This window comes from Monodelphis domestica, chromosome 2, assembly GCF_027887165.1.
Source record: "Monodelphis domestica isolate mMonDom1 chromosome 2, mMonDom1.pri, whole genome shotgun sequence".
Lineage (NCBI taxonomy): Eukaryota > Metazoa > Chordata > Mammalia > Didelphimorphia > Didelphidae > Monodelphis > Monodelphis domestica.
In genome coordinates, this window is record NC_077228.1 from 146,237,998 (window position 1) to 146,251,505 (window position 13,508).

At 35.6% G+C, this 13,508-nt stretch overlaps 1 protein-coding gene and 1 pseudogene across 4 annotated transcripts in view; one reads left to right on the forward strand and one right to left on the reverse strand.

Moving 5' to 3' along the window:
- The window catches only part of RGS7 (regulator of G protein signaling 7), a 742,720-nt gene that overhangs the window by 221,930 nt on the left and 507,282 nt on the right, over nt 1-13,508 (forward strand). The gene's annotated exons all lie outside the window — the stretch shown is intronic.
- LOC130457592 (nucleolar GTP-binding protein 2-like) overlaps nt 1-13,508 on the reverse strand; it is a 70,311-nt pseudogene that overhangs the window by 56,283 nt on the left and 520 nt on the right.

Below are 13,508 nucleotides of genomic sequence, written 5' to 3' on the forward strand. Positions count from 1 at the left end.
TCACACACATACAATACTCCTTTTACCTTACTCAATAATTAATTTTGATTTTTCATGTAACAAAATATTTTATATTCTCCTTTTTGACCTAAATGCTTGCAATAGCTAATTGCAGGTATAATTACAACATAAGTTATTTTTCAAATCCAATTTGGTATAGAAAATATTCTAGGGAAATTAATGTGACTATCTTAACCCATGTTTGTGTGGATGAACTCTACCCAGTGTACTTTCATTATTTCTCAATAATATTCAGCTTATCTATATGAATTATAGATAAAAAAGAAATAATGAATAAATTATATATTATAACAAGCCATTCAGACTTAGAATAATTTAAAATTACTTCTAATATGGTTACTGTGCATGAGAATAGCTTTGGTGCCAATTAAAGGGACACTTTTGTAGTTAGGGGAATTTTACCAAAATAAACAATCGAAAGGACAGTATGGCACAGTTTATAACAATACCAGACATAATCAGGAAGACCTGGGTCCAAGCTCTTGTTTTATATTTACTAGCTGTGCGACCCTTTGCTTGTCAATTAACCTTCAGGTGGTGTGTATAATTCTATGTCTAGCCTACTAAGCTTGCCTTGGTAGAAGATTCCCATATCAAGAGTTTATGAGGAAGAACCCAGAGATGCCTGCATATGTTTAAATATTTGAATTGTTGAAGATGGCAGGGCCTTGCTTGCAGAACCTTAAAGAAATCCCTGAGATAAATATTAATGCCTACTTTTTGCTTTTGTGACAGAGACCTTCCATTTCATGATTGTATGAGTTATTGGTCAACTCTTATTAGTTCCTATAGAATAAAATAGAAACTCCTTTCTTTATATTTTAAAGCCTTTTACAAAGTAATCTCAACCTATTTTATCAATCACATTGGAAATTTTCTCTGACATCCAACTCTACAAACTAACAAGATAGTCTTTTCCCTTTCCCTCACACACCATAAACTTCTGTCTTTCTTCTTTTGCACAGACCATGCCTCATGTCTGTAATGTATTCCCTCTATTTTATCCTCCTAGTATTCCTCTTCTCCTTTAAGAAGGAGCTTAAATACTACTTTTTAATGAATCTTTCCAAATCCCTCTCACCCAAAATACTAGCATCTTCCCTGCCTCAAATATCTTGTATTTATTATCTTTATATTCACTATTTGTTTTGTGCGTGTATAGTTTTCTCTACTATTAGAAAGTAAGTTCAGTAGATAGATAGCTGTGCCTGCATGTAGCAAGTTTTTCGGTAACTTTTCAGTTCATGCAAAACTCTTAGTCATATCATTATCTCTGTTTTACTGGCTGTAAGCATTGTTTGTCTTCAAGGGATGTTGAACACTTTAGGAAAATGCACCATGATAGTAATTTGCTATACTTCTATGAAGACTATTCTTGCAGGAAGATTATGATGAAGAGGTAATATTAGTGAAGTATAGAATTCCAGGTATTATTTTTGTCTTTAATATGCTCAGAGGAAAGTGAAACCTTTTGGTGCAAAAGATTTCATTAAAAGGTAGTGATGTATAGTAAGTTAGGGCCACCCCAAGATGTTTGAGATAGCTAACAAAATCCTGCTGTGAGTGTTGTTAAGAGCCCTGCTGTGCTATTCATTCTTTTACCTTGCTCAGGTCCTTGATTCCAAGAGGCAGAATACTGAAAAATTGTTATGCTCTGAATTGATTATCAAGTTGAAATTTCCAACAGAGCCATAATTCTTTGATTCTCTACTGCCTAATCCTTATGTGTTCCTTGCCATTCACTAAAAATGCCATTTCATTTTTAAGTGGTTTTCCTCAACAACTCTTCAGAGCAGCACTAGTCAAATAATTGAGAATGAAGAATTTCATCTTTTACATTAGGGATTGGTAAAAATTATTCTTACCTCTGAAGGAGTAGAAAAATAAGCAGCAACCTGGATTTGAGCCCTAGGTAGCACTCTGTTAAAGAATAGTATTATGATCAAAACTTGGCATTTGACCTACTTTGACTCCATTGCACAAATAATTTATTGTCATAATGAAAATATAAAGTTACTAGCTGGAAAAACCTTAAAAGTTGTAGTTCTTTCCATTTGTAGACCATCCAAAGGTCTATTTCACATCATAAAGGTACCATTTTGTTGAGACAAGAGATATATCAAATTGGGGCATTAGGTTCTTATTCATTTTAGTAGCACATATGGTAAACCATTGTTATTTTACCCTGACTATTGCTTTTTGTCCAATAAGCAACTGAATTCCTTCCACAAATTCAATGTGTTCAATGGACATTTTTTTTATGTTTGGCAATTCCAGATTTATATACATATTTATCATGGGTTCACCTTAAACAGCAGTTAGATCATAGGATACATTCCACAATCATATCCCAATATTGTTGTTGGCTGCCTTTGAGCCACATAGAGATGAATTCATAACCTTTCTTATGTATATCTCTTATCAACGATTTTGAGGAATCTTGAGCTTAGCCAGAAGAGCTAAGAAAAAAAAATGCAATAACTTTGGAAAATTCTTTCCTATGTGAAGACATGGCATGAATATTCAAATTAGTGTGACTAATGAGAGATATTTTGGTCCAAACATTGTCTTTGCTACTCACATGACAACATGTGTAAAACATTTTAAAATTTTATTATCTTTTAATTTTTTTTCAGATTATACATCAACACAATTTTTATTATTCATTTTATATTTGGAAATCCACTTTTATTCACACCCTTGGATCTCCTCAAGAAGACAGATAATATGAAAAAGGTTACAAGTATACTATCATATAATATATATTTCTCTGTTTACTGTGCAGTAAAAGAAGACACATAATGCTTCCATTAAAGAAAAATTCTTGGGATAAATAAAGAATTATATGTTTCAATTTGTATTCAAACTCCCATTTATTCCATCTATGGAAGTAGATGTAAAGCTTTTGGAAAACTTTTCCAAAGATGTAGAGCTATACACATGTAAACTATTATTATTTTTAATGATTATTGTTATGAGTTATATGCCTTTATGCCATATACTTCTGTGAACCTCATTTGCCTTATCTATAATATTTGGCATTGGACTTGCCTTATAAGATTGCTTCTAGTTCTAAATCTGATGATTTTTTGACCTGTCAAATTGGAGAAAAAATAATTGCATTTCAGCAAAGTCTCAAACTGGAATATTTATACAAATATGGAAATAAAACTCAAGGAGAAGGTTTTGATAGGTTAAGTAGTTGCTCTTCAAAACACTGGCTGAATTTATTTGAAAGGTTTTAGTTAGAAGGCACAAAAGCATGAGGGTTTAAGAGTGAACTTGAATTTTATGAATGTTTCAAAACTACAGAGAACCTGTCGCATTTTTCATTCACACTAATAAGCTTTATTTATTTGTCCTTTTCTCCTCTTTGTCCATATACTTTGTAGTGAATGAAAGTAAATGAAAAAAAATCACCAACATTGCCAAAAAGTGGGCAGCAGAATGATATTTATTGCCTATCTGCCTGACATGGATTTGGTGAAGATTAATGAGATCTTAGCTGAGCCCTTGGAAGTCATAAGAAGAAAGGTACATTGTAAATACCAAGCGATGTGTCATCTGTCTGGTATTACAAGTTAGTTAGTCAGAGATAATGGCATACTATTTTTCTGAAGACTAATTTTATGATGACATCCTAGCTTGAATGTTTCCTGATTGAATCTGATCATATTCTTATTATGAATATGAATAATGATTGTGACTAAAAGCGGAAGAACGGGAAGGGCTAGGCAATGAGGTTTCAGTGACTTGCCCAGGGTCACAGAGTGAGGAACCGTCTAAGGTTCAATTTGAACCCAGGACCTCCCATCTTTAGGTCTGGCTTTCAATCTATTGTGCCACCTACTGTCCCCCATCACTTACTTTTAATACTTCAGCCATCAGCTGGGAATAGACAACTCTTTGCGGTCCTTAGACCTTTTTTTGCTTATCAGAAAATGTGCTTTGCTTCCTTTCCTTCTTTTCTCTTTACCAAGTCCACCAAACAGGTAGGGGTAAACCTATACCCCAACCCAAATGGTCACTTTTAACTTAAAATAAACATAGCCAGTTATAATCAGGCAAGCAGGATCATCAGTATATAAAACCATGATATAGAAAATTCAGTCATTTTTGCTCTTTGATGATGATGGATGAATTCAGACAGAAAAATAATTCAATCACTTTGGGAAGGTACATGTTAGAAAAGAGAGCTTCCTTTTCTGGATGTGGCCACACAAGGTTTAGTGAGCTACTGCACTGTCTGTCTAGGACTTCTAGAAGCTGAGCCTCCAAAAATTAAAGGCTTTGCCCCCATTTATCTGCTTAATGAAAACTAGACATGTTATGAGCATTGTTTTGAATTTTCATTTAAAAGAAAAACTTTCATGTATTCTCAGTGTTGAAATGGTGAACTAGTGTTTTTTGTCAACCAATTTTGCACAGATTTTTAAAATGAAAGGATTACATCAAATATAAGTTACTCCAGAGCTATGAATTTATATTGATTGAGTTTTGAAGTGGGTGTTCCTACCTTATTTTCTTGGCTATGCTCACTACTATGGGGGAATAAAAAAAGAAATATATAGGCGCTTAGACTCTAATTGATAATATCATAATAATGCTAATAATGCAATTAGAAAAAAATATAAACTCATTGTTAGGGATAGCTAGATGGTGTAGTGGCAGAGAATGCTGGGCTTTGAGTCAGGAAAATTTAGTTCAGATTTAACTTTAAGATAACGATGTATGTGATCCTGAAATGTTTACTTCAGTTTTCTCATCTATAAAATGGGTATAATAATAGCAACTAATAACTCATTCCCATTATTGTGAAGAAGAAATAATTGTAAAGTAGTTGGCACTGTGCCTGGCAAATAGTTATATTAGGTATTATTATTAACAATAATAATAATTATTATCAATTACATGCAAAAATTGGTGGCCCAGATAATGTTATCCTTTGGGGGATAAAAAAAAAATAAGAGTTTTCAGAGTAAGCTGAGGTTATTGAGACAGCTGGGGTCATATCAGATAGAGTGTTGGATCTGGAGTTAGGGAAACACGAGTTCAAATCCAGCCTTTGACGCTTACTGATTATCTAAGTACCCAGCAATTCACTTGACTTCTATCTACTTCAGTTTCCTTATATGTACAATGTGGGTAATAATAGTACCAACTCCTCCAGGGTTGTTGGGGGGGATAAAATTAGATAATATTTATATTGTTTATTTATATTTATTTTTATATATTTTATTTTACTTATATTTAAATATCATATATATTTCTATATATCATATGTTATATATAATAAATATTTATGAATAGTTTCTCAAAACTTAAAACTCTACTGTATAAACTGTATTATTATCCACAGGTTTCATGGATATGGTAGAGGGCAGAAAGGAACAATAAAGGTCTCCTAAGGAGAGAGCATTGGTAAAGATGCAGAGGACAGTATATGCATGGAGTGCTCCGGGTATCAAGAGATAATTGGGTTCTCTGGAATGGTTGGTACCTCTAGGCAAGGGGTTGTACAGCACATTAGGATAGATGAAACAAAATCAGGTTATATAATAGTAGTTTCTGTTTATGTAACATGTAATAATTTATAAAATGCTTGACTCGTAACAAGCCTGTACATTTTACAGAAAAGAATGTGTCTATTTTATAGATGAGTCTGATAGAAATAAAGTAAGCTACCTCTTTTTTTGGGTGGATATAGCCGTAGTTAAACATTTTCTCTACTTTGCTGCATCTGTGATGTACTGAGTCCAGATAGTCTATACTTTAATTACTTTTATATCAAACACATTCATTCATTTACTGATTCATTCAATATCGACTCAACACACATTTGTTGAATATGTATTGTGTGCCTAACAGGACATGGGATGCTCTTGAATTTCCAAAGATACAGCCAGTCTCCTCCTTTTTCTTATGAAACAGAATTTGTGTCATGGAAAAATTTGTGTCATAATCCAGAAAGTATGTATCTTTTGTATCTCAGAGTATCTTGTATACTACTGGGCACATAGTAGATGTTCAACCATGATGAATGAATGAACCCCCATATATATACATCTATACATATATATGCATAGTCACATACCTATATAGTATTATATACGTGTATTTTATGCACACATATTGATGTGTAGTAGCATATACATAAATGTTGGGGGAGGGCTAGTGACACAGCTAGGTGATATAGTAGACAGACCTTTGAACCTGGAGTTAGGAAAATCTGAGTTCAAATCCAGCATCAGATGCTTGCACATGTATCAGATGAATGTATATATAACTTCAGCTCAGTGCTGGGGACCCCAGACTCTGGTAGGTGAATATTTGCCTTATCTGGCCTAAAATCCAGTCCATTTCATACTTCCCTTGCCATTTCTAAAATAGACCTACACTCCCTTCCTTCTTCACCTTTCCCTATTTGTTATTTAAAAGTTTCAGTCATATCTGACTCTTCATGATCTTCTTTAGGGTTTTCTTGTCAAAGTTACTGAAATGCTTTTCCTCAGCTCATTTCATAGATAAAGAAACTGGGGTGAATAATGCTAAATGACTTCCCCAGGGTCACACAGCTAGTAAGGTTCTGAGGTCAAATTTGAACTCACCAAGAAAAGTCTTCCTAATGCCAGCACTCTCTCCACTGGACTACCTAACTTGCCCTTAGGCACCAACCAATCCAGTCAGATCAATTCTACCAATAGTCTAACTCTATTTTAAGGTAACTTTCTTAAGGACAATTTAGAATTACTTATCTTGCTTAGTTCCCTTTATATCTGTAGCAGTCCAGACCATAGGCATTATGGAGAGACAAGGAATGTGAGTGAGCTCATGGCCATCCTGTGCAGGGCAATAAATTTTATTGCCAGCGTGGCTGAAGTTTAGGTGCGAAACCTGGCTTTCCTTTGTCTCACTCTCCCGAGGATAATAACCCCACCTTCACCTTGTCATAAGTTGCATTATCCAATGGGAATACCCCAGGTAACTCATCCATATGTATTGAGGTATCATATAACTGTTCAATATGTATTGAGCTGTCAAGACTATAAATAAATGAGCCCCAGTAAGCTCCGCCCACTTGAAGAGCATTCCCAGCTTTGGCAAGGGGCATCTTCTCCCCTGCCTGTCTCTCTCTCTCTCTCTCTTCTCTATCTTTCTCACTAAGGCCTGGCCTTTAGGCCAGGCCTGCCTTACTTCCTCTCTCTCTCCTAATGCTACCTAGCATTATCTACCTCCTTCAGTTTCTGATCTCCTTTCCATCTGAGCTAGCATTATCCTCTGACAAGTATGGTGTTAAGTTGAGATCATTGGGTGGTTTTAGCCTGAATAGTCACACTCAGTGGTTGGAGCTTAGCTGTGGCTCATACAAATAATATTTGTCTACTGACTCGGTTATTCACATCTCTAAAGTCGGCTCGTTCACGCCCTTCGCGGGATCAATACTTCTACTCTATCTCTATCCTCTCTTTCACCCCTTGCAGCCTCTCGCAGGCCGGGAGGCTACAATATCCCCAGTACGTAGTGAAATACCTATAGCACATAGTAAAAACTGAAATTTTTTAAAATTTATTCTTGGGAAAAAATTAAAAAAAAGTTATTCTCAGGGTGGAGTCAAGATGGCAGCTGAGGAATAGCAGAAGCCCAAACATCTCTGCTAAACCTCCCATACCAATCTTTAAAAAGAACTTTAAAAAAGGCAGAAATTCAAAACCAGCAAGACAAAGCCATAGTCTGTTGCTGAATACAACTTGAAAAGTATGCAGAGAGAGTTGATTTCCATGGTATAAGGGAGACATCATAAATAAAACAGGACTGCCCAAATTCCCCTCCCCCATCTATTGGACTGAGACCTGTGATTGGACACAGGCTAACTGTGGGATTCTGAGGTGGGGCTACAACTTCAACAGAGCACCTCAGATCCACCATGAGAGATCCAAGGTTCTGACAGTGGCTGTCAGGGAGGAACTTGGGAGGGGCATTATGTTGGGTACTCTTAGCCTCTAGGCAGCTAGCTATGGTGAAGATTTGGCTATAGGGCAGATTAGTTTGGCAGCTTAGCTCAACCTGTCTATTCCAGTATACCAGCAGAGGAGAGAGAAAATTAAAAATTTCCTCCAGGGTCAGACAGCTCAAACACCATGGTCCATTAAACCAACAGAGGGGTTAGTTTATAGTCCATAGAGGGGGAAAATGAATTAACAAAAGGAAATAAAGGAGATAACAACTGAAAACTTCAATGGGGAGAAAGATCAAAGAACAGAACCAACAGAGGATGATGGGATCCAAGGAACTTCAAGCAAAACCACAAAAAAATCTAAGGAATTGAACTCAGACTCTGGAAGGTATCAAAAAGAAATTAAAAAATCATTTAAAACAGGCTGAAAAAAATGGGAAAAGGAAAGCAACAACTTAAAAAGCAAAATAGGTCATCTGGAAATAGAGGTACATGAAATAAAATAAGAAAACAATGCCATAAAAGCCAGAATTGACTATCTGGAAAGTAAGTCAAAGGATGAAAAAAATTGACTTGAAAAGAAGAATGGATAAATGGACAAGGAGAATCAAAAGGTCATAGAAAAAATTGAGTCTTTAAAAATTAGTATGTCGGACAATTAGAAGCTAATGACCTCATGAGACATCAAGAAACAATAAAACAAAATGAAAAGAGTGAAAAAATAGAAGAAAATATGAAATACCTCACTGAAAAAAACAACTGACCTGGAAAATAGATTCAGGAGAGACCATTTAAGAGTTACTGGACTACCCAAAAGTCATGACCTAAAAAAAGCCTTCATATTATACTAAAGAAAATTATCCAAGACAGTTGTGCTAACATTCTTGAATAGAGGGTAAAATAGAGATTGAAGGAATCCACAGATCACCTCCTGTATAAAATCCTCACATGACAACTTCCAAGAGTGTTATAGCCAAGTTCAAGAGCTCCCAGGCCAAGGAGAAAATACTACAAGGAGCTAAAAAAAATTCAGTTATCATGGAGCCCTAGTCAGCATCACACAGGATCTGGAAGCCTCCAAATTGAAGGACCAGAAGGCTTGGAATATGACATTCCAAAAGGCAAGGGAACTGGATTTACAACCAAGAATCAACTATCCTATAAAACTGACTATATTCATTCAGGGGAAAGTTTGGTCATTTAATAAAATGGAAGATTTCCAAGCATTTCTGAAGAAAAGACCAGACTTAAACAGAAAATCTGAGGCCCAAATATAAAATCCAAGAGAAGCATAGAAAGGTAAATAAGAAAGAAAAAAAATTAAGGGCTTCAATAATGCCAAATGGCTTATATTCCTATGTGGAAAGATGATATATATGTCTTAAAATTGTTATCATTATCATAGTAGTTAGAAGTATACCTAGAGTGTGTGGTAGTAAGCTGTTTAGAATGAAATATCAAAAAAATATATAAAACTAATGGTGAAAAAGAGGATAATACTAAGAAAAATGGGAAAAGTAAAATGGGGTAAAATATGTCACATAAAGAAGCCTGGGGTTGAGGGTAGGGGAGAAGACCAATACATTGGAAAGTAGGAAGAGGTTGGTGACAGGTAATATTTAAACCTTACTCTCATTGGAATTGGCTCAGGGAGGGACTAATAGTCAAATTCATTGGGGTATAGAATTGTATCTTATCCTATAGAGAAGTAGAAGAGGTATGGGAAATGGGGTGGTGAGGAGGGTAGTAACACAAGGGTGGAAGAGATTCATGGGGGTAAACCAAAGGCCCTGTAGTAAGAGGGGAATAAGAAGGGAGGTGGTAGTAAGTGGAGTAATATAAGGGAGAGGGAAGGGGAGAGATTGACTAAAAGCAAAACTAGAGGGGAGGGAAAGAATGAAAGGAGAAAATTAAGGATTAAAGGGAGAAGTATAAAGAGAGGGGAATACATAGATGGTAATCTTAACTGTTAATATAAATGGGATGAACTCGTCCATAAAATGTATGCAGATAGCAGAATTGATTAAAAATTAGAATAAAAAATGTATTCTCTGCTTTAAAACAAACTAAAAACAGAATAACTCATATATTACTTAGTCAACACTCAATAGAAGTGGAGTGAATGAATGTTCTTAATATATATTTAGTAGCTGAAAGAGTGTTTCTAGGCCAACTATATCACAGATAATAGTCAAGTGAATAGGAGATATGACTGCTCTCTATAACCCTCCTCCCTCGCCCAAAAGGAAATAAATGACTAGGTTTCAATTTTTTCATTTAAAAGATAGGGACAATAATATTTATACCACTTACCTCACTGAATTACCATGAGTCAGGGGTTTGTAAACTCTAATATGCTATGTCTATATATCAAATAATTTTTCAGTTAGCATTATGGTTATCTTTTTAACCTTCTTTTTGGTATAGGGGATCCCAAAGACTACTGGGTTTCTCCTTATTTAACAGCTCCATTGGCATGTGCATCACCTCAAGACCATGGCATTTAAAATAATGCAGATAACTCTCTCTTTGTCCAGAATAACCGTCTGCATTAGATTTCTGTGCTTTCTTAGAAGTTGCAGTTACACAAAGCTTTTCTTCTCTAGGCTCCAGTTGTTTATTGAAGTGATAGGGGGAAATTATTCTCATCCCCTAGCAACAAATATTTTTTAGCAGCTGTCAATTTTCTGCCTACAGGGAACAAAGGAAAATCCTTTCCCTCTTCCACACCTCCAGGATGAGTCATTCTAGTGAAAGGGGTTGGTGGGGCTTGGGGAATATCAGGATGGACACATGGCCACCAATGAACATTTATTCAAAAACATTCCTTTCCCTTATTTTAAGACAAAACTTTAGATCTGACATTGGTTGATATGTCAGTGGGTAGATAGCAATTGAGAAGTGAAAGAGGAATATGGTAGAGTTGAAATGATAGAACCAATTCCAGTGTTGGTTGATGCTTCTGTCCCCTCCAAACAGTTACACATAGTATGTATGTGTTTCTCTAAGAATAATATAAACCCTGATGATTCTGTGAATTACAATAATAACTGCTCATAGTTATAGAACACTTCAAAGTTATGAATTTTAATTCCCTGGTTGAATTCATTCAAACACTTTTACCTCCATTTTACAATGGGAAAATCAAAGTACAGAGGGAATTAAGTTGCCTCACAAGTAGTAAATTTCAGAATTGTATTTGAACTTAGTCCTCCTGACTCCAACAATATCATGCCTTCCATTATATTGTTGTGGGGCTGAAGAGGTGCATCTCTGGGGTGGGGTTTAGGAAGGATACCTTTTGCAAGAATGCAAGACTCCAAAACTTAACTTAAAAATAAAAAGAGAAATTTATTAATTTAGAAAGTAATGTTGAGAATGGCCAGGAAGATGGTACAGGTGGAATAGCAAGATGAAAGGCTGCTCCTTGGGAGGACAGCATGGATGGAAAAGCTGTCCCCCAGAAGACATCAGTTCTGGGGATTTTATACTCTTTACAACAGATGCTATGTCACGGTGTGGACATGACTTTAGAGTGGTAGCCACTCAGGCATTCAGTGGGGTGGGGTGGTCATCTGACTGGGGTCTGCCTGGAGACATAGGGAATGACCCTCATAAAGATTTCTTAGTTTTAGGGAACAGACAAATGTCTGAGATACAGCCTGATAGAATCGAGGTATAGCCTGGAGGTACATCTCTGAGGATCAAAGGAAGACAATCATCTCAGGGTCTTAGAGGGGTCATTGGATGTTTTAGGCTCAGTCAGGAGGATGTAAGGGAGCAAAGAATTTTCCCTGATAATAGTTTGCCCGAGTTTCTGGGGGTACAGTGCCCATGTCAATATCATGTAGAACAGTAATAGCATGCATATAGAAACAGGAGCCATTGAGTCACAGATAAAGATCTCTAAGGGTTGCATTAATTTTAAAATGTAATATCTGTATTTTATTATATTTTAAAATCTTTTATTAAATATTTCCAAATTAGATTTTCCGATTCGAACCATACTCTGGAGTGTTATGGATTACATGTGGCCCATGGGCCTTGTTTTTGACTCCTAGAACTTATAGTAATATGGATATTCATATAGTACTTTAGGATTTGCCATCTTTGGAAATTGTCTTAATCGAGGATTTAAAATACCATAAATGCCTGTTTTGCTCATAGCATTGTTGTGGTAATTAGTTGAATGTTATTTGTCTATCTGAAAACAAAAGACAGGTTAAAATATTGAATAATGAGTTTATCATATTATATAAATTCAAGTTAGTTACTTTCGTATAACATTTAAGATTTTTTAGCCACCTAGAATTTACTGATCTTATTACCTATTTAGGAAGGATAATTAAACTACAAAGCTACCAGATAGCATGCTTTCTTCTCCAACAGCCAGACACCAGATAAATCCCTTAACCCACTCCTATCAAGCTCCATTCTAGAAAGTAGTATTCCAGCCACCAGTTTGTGATGTATTGAGATCATCCCCCTTGGGGGAAGTTTCTTAGTGCTCTCTATCTTTCCTTTCATGGGAAATTGTTCCAGAATCTTCCTCAGTGAAATAGTAGACTCTTCTCCTACTAAGTAAAAGTGATATCTTAGGATTTCTTTTTCTCTTCAACTGAATTTTTTTAACATGTTATTTTCCTAATTATAAATTATAGGATTCATATGAGGGTGTATTTTGTGATGTTTAACTTGTGCACTGAAATTGTTCATTACAATTCTGAGAACCTAGAAAAAGTAGTTTGGAAAGACCAGATGAATACAGTTATGGGGAACTGAGCAGGGAAGATGAAAATCCAACCCAGATTGTCTAATGATTATGTTACAAATAAAAATGTTGGAGACACTGGTTTTTGGGGTAAGAATAGCAATTTATTGATTTGGCTAACATCTCACTAATAAATTGATGGTCTACAATCCTCTTGAGAATCAAAGATCCAAAAGTTCCTTCACATATATCTAAAAATACCATTTGGGCACTCATTATTTGGTCCCTTCATTGGACATTTTTTTAAACCTTTATTTTTTATCTTGGAATCAATACTGATTATTGATCTCAAGACAAAATAGTAGTATGAACTAGGAAATGGGAGTTAAGTGACTTATCAGGGTTACTTAGCTAGGAAGTCTCTGAGGACAGATTTGAAACCAGGACCTCCCTCTCTAGACCTTATTCTCAATCAGAGTCATCTAGCTGTATCCACCCCCCCCTCCCCCAAACCCTTGCCTCCTTGGACATTTCAAGGCATCTCTAATTGGTAAATAGGTAACGAGGGGGTGGATTTAGAGAGACCTACCTCCCTTATTATTTAATGGGGGGGGATGGGTCTTGAAGGTAGATGCCAGCATATCCCTTCTCTAGCCACCTGGCTGGATCAATTTATTTCCAAATGAATGAGTGCTTTTAATCCTTCCAAATTCTTGTTAAAAAAAAAAAAAAGAAGCAGTCCAGTTTGAAAACTTAGGCCTGAGATCAACCTTACCTGTTTCAACCTAATTGTAGATGTAAGTATTACTAATAAATAATACA